Source organism: Arachis duranensis, chromosome 5 (assembly GCF_000817695.3).
Source record: "Arachis duranensis cultivar V14167 chromosome 5, aradu.V14167.gnm2.J7QH, whole genome shotgun sequence".
In the NCBI taxonomy this organism is placed as follows: Eukaryota; Viridiplantae; Streptophyta; class Magnoliopsida; order Fabales; family Fabaceae; genus Arachis; species Arachis duranensis.
In genome coordinates this window covers 36,324,606-36,331,085 of record NC_029776.3, presented here as the reverse complement: position 1 = coordinate 36,331,085, position 6,480 = coordinate 36,324,606, and the positions used below count along the sequence as shown (strand labels likewise).

Here is a 6,480-nt window from a genome sequence, read left to right as displayed (position 1 = left end):
ATCTTCCAAGGATGATGCATTCATCCTCATCCTTCCCAGTGTCTAAGATTATGAAATCGGCAGGGATATAAAGGCCTTTAACCTTTACCAACACATCCTCTACCAATCCATAAGCTTGTTTTATTGACTTGTCTGCCATCTCTAATGAGATTTTTGCAGCTTGTACCTCAAAGATCCCCAGCTTCTCCATTACAGAGAGTGGCATAAGATTTATACTTGACCCCAGGTCACACAGAGCCTTCTCAAAGGTCATGGTGCCTATGGTACAGGTATTAAGAATTTACCAGGATCTTATTTCTTTTGAGGTAAAGTTTGCTGAACCCATGTATTTAGTTCACTAATGAGCAAGGGAGGTTCACCTTCCCAAGTCTCATTACCAAACAATTTGGCATTCAGTTTCATGATGGCTCCTAGATATTGAGCAATTTGCTCTTCAGTTACATCTTCATCCTCTTCAGAGGAAGAATAGTTCTCAGCACTCATGAATGGCAGAAGGAAGTTTAATGGAATCTCTATGGTCTCTATATGAGCCTCAGATTCCTTTAGGTCCTCAATGGGGAACTCTTTTCTGTCTGGAGGACGTCCCATGAGGTCTTCCTCATTGGGATTCACGTCCTCCCCTTCCTCTTTGGATTCGGCCATTTTGATTATAACAATGGCCTTGCACTCTCTTTTTGGATTCTCTTCTGTGTTGCTTGGGAGAGTACTAGGAGGAGTTTCAATAATTTTCTTACTCAGCTGGCCCACTTGTGCCTCCAAGTTTCTAATGGAAGACCTTGTTTCATTCATGAAACTTAAAGTGGCTTTAGATAGATCAGAGACTATGTTTGCTAAGCTAGAGGGGCTCTGCTCAGAATTCTCTGTCTGTTGCTGAGAAGATGATGGAAAAGACTTGCTATTGCTAAACCTATTTCTTCCACCATTATTAAAGCCTTGTTGAGGCTTCTGTTGATCCTTTCATGAAAAATTTGGATGATTTCTCCACGAGGAATTATAGGTGTTTCCATAGGCTTCACCCATGTAATTCACCCCTGCCATTACAGGGTTCTCAGGATCATAAGCTTCTTCTTCAGAAGATGCCTCTTTAGTACTATTGGATGCATTTTGCCATCCATTCAGACTCTGAGAAATCATGTTGACTTGCTAAGTCAACATTTTGTTCTGAGCCAATATGGCATTCAGAGCATCAACTCCCCTCTTCTAAGGCGGCCCATTACTCACAGGATTCCTCTCAGAGGTGTACATGAATTGGTTATTTGCAACCATATCAATGAGTTCTTGAGCTTCTGCAGGCGATTTCTTTAAGTGAATGGATCCACCTGCAGAATGGTCCAGTGACATCTTAGAAAGCTCAGATAGACCATCATAGAATATGTTTAAAATGGTCCATTCTGAAAGCATGCCAGAAGGACACTTTTTGGTCAACTGCTTGTATCTTTCCCAATCTTCATAGAGGGATTCACCATCTTTTTGCTTGAAGGTCTGAACATCTACTCTAAGCTTGCTCAGCTTTTCAGGAGGAAAAAACTTGGCCAAGAAGGCCATGACCAGCTTATCCCAAGAGTCCAGGCTATCTTTAAGTTGTAAGTCTAACCATGTTCTAGCTCTATCTCTTACAGCAAAAGGAAAAAACATGAGCCTGTAGACTTCAGGATCTACTCCATTAGTCTTAACAGTATCACAGATTTGTAAGAACTCAGTTAAAAACTGATAGGGATCTTCTGATGGAAGTCCATGAAACTTGCAGTTCTGTTGCATCAGAGCAACTAGTTGAGGCTTCAGCTCAAAATTGTTTGCTCCAATGGCAGGGATTGAGATGCTTCTTCCATAAAAATTGGAAGTAGGTGTAGTATAATCACCAAGCATCCTCCTTGCGCCTCCACCATTGTTATTGGGTTCAGCCATGTCTCTTTCTTTTTCGAGATTCTCTGTAAGGTTTTCTCTGGATTGTTGTGCTTTAGCTTCTCTTAGCTTCTTCTTTAGAGTCCTTTCAAGTTCAGGATCTGCTTCAACAAGAATGTCCTTGTCCTTGCTCCTGCTCATATGAAAAAGAAGAGAACAGAAAAGGAAGAAGAATCCTCATGTCACAGTATAGAGATTCCTTTATGTGAGTAGAAGAAGAAAAGAATAGAAGAAGGAGAAGAGAAAAATTCGAACACAAAGAGGAAGAGAGGGTTCGAATTTTAAGATGAAGAGAAGTGTTAGTAAATAAATAAAATAAATAGAAAGAGATGAGAAGGAGAGAGTTTTCAAAAATTGTTTTTGAAAAATGGTTAGTGCTTTTTGAAAATTAAGAGAAGAAATAAAATTAAAATTAAAATTTGAAACAATTAGTTAATTAAAAGAATTTTGAAAAAGAGGAAGGTGATTTTCGAAAATTAGAGAGAGAAAATTAGTTAGGTGATTTTGAAAAGGATAAGAAACAAACAAAAAGTCAATTAGTTAGTTGAAAAAGATTTGAAAATCAATTTTGAAAAGATAAAAAAGTTAGAAAAGATTTTTGAAATTGATTTTGAAAAAGATATGACTTGGAAAGATATGATTGAAAAGATATGGTTGAAAAGATATTTTGAAAAAGGATATGAATAGGAAATTAAAAAGATTTGATTTTTAAAATTAAAATTGATTACTTGACTAACAAGAAACTAAAAGATATGATTCTAGAATTTAAAGATTAAACCTTTCTTTAACAAGAAAGTAACAAACTTCAAATTTTTGAATCAATCACATTAATTGTTAGTAAAGTTTTCAAAAAATTAAAATGAAATTAAGAAAAAGACTTTGAAGAATCAAATTTTAAAATTTTCGAAAAATAATAAGAAAAATAAAAAAAAGATTTGATTTTTGAAAAAGGTTTTGAAAATATAGTATTTTTAAAATTGAAATATTGACTTGACTAACAAGAAACAACTTATTTTAAAAATTTTTGACTAAGTCAACCCAAAGATTTTGAATTTTATGAGTAAAATGAGAAAAAGATATTTTTTTATTTTTGAAATTTTTATGAGGAGAGAGAAAAATACAAATATGACCCACAACATGAAAAATTAAGATCAAAACAAAGAAAACATGCAAGAACACTACGAATGTCAAGATGAACACCAAGAACACTTTGAAGATCAAGATGAACATCAAGACTTATTTTTGAAAAATTTTCAAGAAAGGAAAAACATGCAAGACACCAAACCTAGGAATTTTTCATGCTTAGACACTATGAATGCAAAAATGCATATGAAAAACAACAAAAAACACAAAACAAGAAATTTTAAAGATCAAACAAGAAGACTTGTCAAAAACAACTTGAAGATCATGAAGAACACCATGCATGAGTTTTTTCGAAAAATGCAAGAAACATAGAAATATGCAATTGACACCAAACTTAAAAATTGACACTAGACTCAAATAAGAAACACAAAAAATATTTTTTTGATTTTTTTTATTTTATTGATTTTTTTGTAATTTTTCAAAAATTATTTTTAGAAAAACGAAAAAGAAGAAAAAAATTTTGAAAGATTTTTGAAAATTTTTTGAAAATAAAATAAAGGAAAATTACATAATCTGAGCAACAAGATGAACCGTCAGTTGTCCAAACTCGAACAATCCCCGGCAACGGCGCCAAAAACTTGGTGCAGGAAATTGTGATCATCAACAATGGCGCCAAGACATGGAGCTCTCAAACGTGAATCACACTTTGTCACAACTTCACACAACTAACCAGCAAGTGCACTGGGTCGTCCAAGTAATACCTTACGTGAGTAAGGGTCGATCCCACGGAGATTGTTGGTATGAAGCAAGCTATGGTCATCTTGTAAATCTCAATCAGGCGGTTTCAAATGGTTATAATGGTTTTCGAATATAAAGATAAATAAAGCATAAAATAGAGATAGAGATACTTATGTAAATCATTGGTGGGAATTTCAGATAATTGTATGGAGATGCTTTGTTCCTTCTGATTCTCTGCTTTCCTACTACTTTCATCCAATCATTCTTACTCCTTTCTATGGCAAGCTGTATGTAGGGCGTCACCGTTGTCAATGGCTACTTCCCATCCTCTCAGTGAAAATGGTCCAAATGCTCTGTAACAGCACGGCTAATCATCTGTCGATTCTCGATCATGTTGGAATAGAATCCAGTAATTCTTTTGTGTCTGTCACTATGCCCAACACTCGCGAGTGTGAAGCTCGTCACAGTCATCCCATCTCAGATCCTACTCGGAATACCACAGACAAGGTTTAGACTTTTCGGATCTTAGGAATGGCCGCCAATAATTCTAGCTTATACCACGAAGATTCTGATTAAGGAATCCAAGAGATATGCGCTTAATCTAAGGTAGAACGGAAGTGGTTGTCAGGCATATGTTCATAGGTGAGAATGATGATGAGTGTCATGTATCATCACATTCATCATGTTGAAGTACAAGTGATATCTTAGAACAAGAATAAGCTGAATTGAATAGAAGAATAATAGTAATTGCATTAATACTCGAGGAACAGCAGAGCTCCACACCTTAATCTATGGTGTGTAGAAACTCCACCGTTGAAAATACATAAGTGATGATCCAGGAATGGCCGAATGGCCAGCCCCCATGAAGGTCTAAAATCGCATACACTGATTAAAGATCCATCCAAAGACCAGATTACTAGTACAATAGTAAAAAGTTCTATTTATACTAAACTAGTTACTAGGGTTTACAAAAATAAGTCTTAGTGTAGAAATCTACTTCTAGGGCCCACTTTGGTGTGTGCTTGGGCTGAGCTTGAGCTTTACACGTGCAGAGGCTTCTCTTGGGGTTAAACGCCAAGTTGTAACGTATTTTTGGCGTTTAACTCTAGTTTGTGACATGTTTCTGGCGTTTTACTCTAGAGTGAAGCATGAAACTGGCGTTGAACGCCAGTTTGCATCGTCTAAGCTCAAACAAAGTATGGACTATTATATATTGCTGGAAAGCCCTGTATGTCTACTTTCTAACGCAATTAAAAGCGCACCTTTTGGAGTTCTGTAGCTCCAGAAAATCTATCTCGAGTGCAGGGAGATCAGAATCCAACAGCATCAGCAGTCCTTCGTCAGCCTCCTATAAGATTTTTGCTCAGGTCCCTCAATTTCAGTCAGAAAATACCTGAAATCACAGAAAAACACACAAACTCATAGTAAAGTCCAAAAATGTGAATTTTGCATAAAAAGTTATAAAAACATCCCTAAAAGTAGCTAGATCCTACTAAAAACTACCTAAAAACAATGCCAAAAAGCGTATAAATTATCCGCTCATCATACGCGTGGGTGCATTTTGTACCCTAGGCACAAAACCAGCACAACTCTCAGGAATTCGGCTGGGCAATTGGTGCAATGCATCGACGCGTAGCGCACGCGTGGATGGTGCATTTTCAAAAAACGACGCGTGCGCGTCGGCCACGCCTACGCGTGGGTGAGCATTCTGCCAAAAATTTTACTAAGTTAAAAAGCTGCAGAATTCACTGTTTCAAATCCCAAACTTCCAACACAGATAACTTCTTCTACAAAACTCCTTTCTAAACCATTTCTGAACCGTTGAAAAGATCGTTGAATAGAATTTCATAAAAATCCAAATTTTGAAGAATTCCAAACTCCGTGGACTGAGATACGGCCCGCCGAAGTTGGTCAAAAATCAGTTTTTGCCTAAACATAGAAATCATCAATTTTTCCAATGTTTCTAAGCCAAATTTGTTTCCACTCATCCAAATAACCACAACCCAATCACATCTATATAATTACACTCAACCAAAACTAAACCTACCTCATCTGCACCATTTTACCCAAAACCATCAAATTTGACTCTTAAATTCCTCAAACCAGATTATTCAATAACCAAACCAATCATTCACACATTCAATGTCTAGAATCCATCCAATCACTCATGCCATCACACAACATACACGTCAACTTACCTTACTTACCTCTTTCCGGCCTCCGGCCCAAATTCACAATTTAAATGTATATTCCACAAATCAATATTCATTATCCAATTCATCAAATTCTCAACACACCAAACACACAAGGCCACTTAATCCTTAACTTAATCTTTAATTCACAATACATATCAACTATGCATATTAGCACCAACCATTTACACAATCCAAACTTAATCCTAGGGGCATCTAGCCTAGGAATTCTCATCACACCACACGGTACTTAAAAGAAACTTAAATTGTACCTTTTGTAGCCAAACCAATTGAGCCTCTTCTATGGAAGTCTCTACCAATTTTAGCTCCAAGCCTCACCAAAGCTCCTCAAGGAACACCAATCTCCCAATTGTGCACCAAGACCACCAAATACACTAACATAACCAATTTCTCATATATATACATTAACCTAGGGTTCATGAAATTGATAAATCACAAGGGTTTGAGCACTTCTTACCTTAACCCACTGAAGTTTGTGATGAATATCACCCATGGCTCATACTAGAGCACTCCTAAATAACCAAAATCACAAGGTTTCCTCAAA

General features: G+C 36.4%; 1 non-coding gene across 1 annotated transcript; it reads left to right on the top strand.

The window, feature by feature from the left end:
- Window positions 1–1,399: 1,399 nt before the first annotated feature.
- On the top strand, window positions 1,400–1,503 carry LOC127747951 (small nucleolar RNA R71). The gene has a single exon (XR_008009896.1). It is a non-coding gene; the product is annotated as a small nucleolar RNA R71 (small nucleolar RNA).
- Window positions 1,504–6,480: the final 4,977 nt, after the last annotated feature.